The sequence below is a fragment of the Lampris incognitus genome, chromosome 4 (genome assembly GCF_029633865.1).
Source record: "Lampris incognitus isolate fLamInc1 chromosome 4, fLamInc1.hap2, whole genome shotgun sequence".
Classification (NCBI taxonomy): domain Eukaryota; kingdom Metazoa; phylum Chordata; class Actinopteri; order Lampriformes; family Lampridae; genus Lampris; species Lampris incognitus.
In genome coordinates, this window is record NC_079214.1 from 66,080,859 (window position 1) to 66,082,560 (window position 1,702).

Sequence of the window (1,702 nt, forward strand, 5' to 3'; positions counted from 1 at the left end):
AGAGAGACAGAGAGAGACAGAGACAGAGAGACAGAGAGACAGAGGGATAGAGAGACAGAGAGAGACCGAGAGAGAGAGAGCAAGAGCGAGAGAGAGAGGAGCGAGAGAGAGAGACGCCGAGCAGAGAGAGAGAGAGGACAGAGAGAAGAGAGAGAGAGAGAGAGAGGAGAGAGAGAGAGAGAGAGAGAGAGAGAGAGAGAGACAGACAGACAGACAGACAGACAGGACAGACAGACAGACAGAGAGACAGAGAGAGACGAGAGAGAGGAGAGACAGAGAGAGGGAGGAGAGACAGAGTGAGAGACAGAGACGAGACACAGAAAGAAGAGAGAGAGGGAGAGAGACAGAGGACAGAGAGAGAGAGAGAGGAGAGAGAGAGAGAGAGAGTGAGAGAGAGAGAGAGAGAGAGAGAGAGAGAGCGAGAGAGCGAGAGAGAGAGAGAGGTAGAAGAGAGCGCGAGAGAGAGAGAGGGACAGAGAGACAGAGAGAGAGACAGAGAGACAGAGAGAGAGAGAGAGAGGGAGAGAGACAGAGAGACAGAGAGACAGAGAGAGGGAGAGAGACAGAGAGACAGATGAGAGAGAGACAGTGACAGAGAGACAGAGAGAGTGACAGAGAGAGACAGAGAGAGAGAGAGAGAGAGAGAGAGAGAGAGAGATGGACAGAGAGAGGAGAGAGAAGAGAGAGAGAGAGAGAGAGAGAGAGAGAGAGACAAGAGAGAGACAGAGAGAGAGAGAGACAGAGAGACAGAGAGACGGAGAGAGAGAGAGAGACGGAGAGAGAGAGAGAGGAGAGAGAGAGAGAGAGAGAGGAGAGGTGAGAGGAGAGAGAGAGAGAGAGAGAGAGAAGAGAGAGAGAGAAGAAAGACAGAGAGACAGAGAGAGAGAGAGAGACGAGAGAGAGAGAGAGACAGAGAGAGAGACAGAGAGAGAGACAGAGAGAGAGAGAGAGAGAGAGAGACAGAGAGACAGAGAGAGTTCACACACTCGGCTCATAACCACTGCGGCCAACACCAGGAAACCGGCGCGGGGGCTCTTGTTGTCACAGCAACGCCAGCGTCAACAAAACAAGTGTCCACCTGCAGGAACTGTGCAAGCCTCAGGAACCCTGCCTGCCTGCCTGCCTGCCTGCCGCGCCGAGAACAAAACATACTGGTTCGCTGCAAGCGCTTGTTTGCACGTCGCCATGGCGACGCTTGTTTTTGCGTCGCCATGGCGACGCTTGTTTGTGCGTCTCGCCGTAATCAGAAATATATTTCGCCCCTGAGCTGCACTGCTTCACCGAGCAGCCCGGGACACACGTCAGCAGGTCCGATGAACTCACAGCTTTCATTGTCTCAGACAACAGGAGACGCCTCCGCCCCACGTCACCCCCGCAGCGCGGGCAGAGGAGGGTGGTGCGCTGTCCCACACCCGGGACAAAGGCCAGCAATGCGCTGTCTTTTATAAGCGTTATGAACTTCTCTTAACGCGGCTAGATCACTTGGCCGGCACGGGGGCCCAGTCGTCAGCACCGCTGCCTCACAGCAAGAAGGTCCCGGGTTCGAACCCCGGGCCGCCCCACTTCCTGTCTGTGTGGAGTTTGCATGTTGTCTGCGTGGGTTTCCTCCGGGTGCCTCCGGTTTCCTCCCACCATCAGAAAGACATACAGTTACGTTACATTACGTTACATTACATTACCTTACATTTAGTTGACGCTTTTA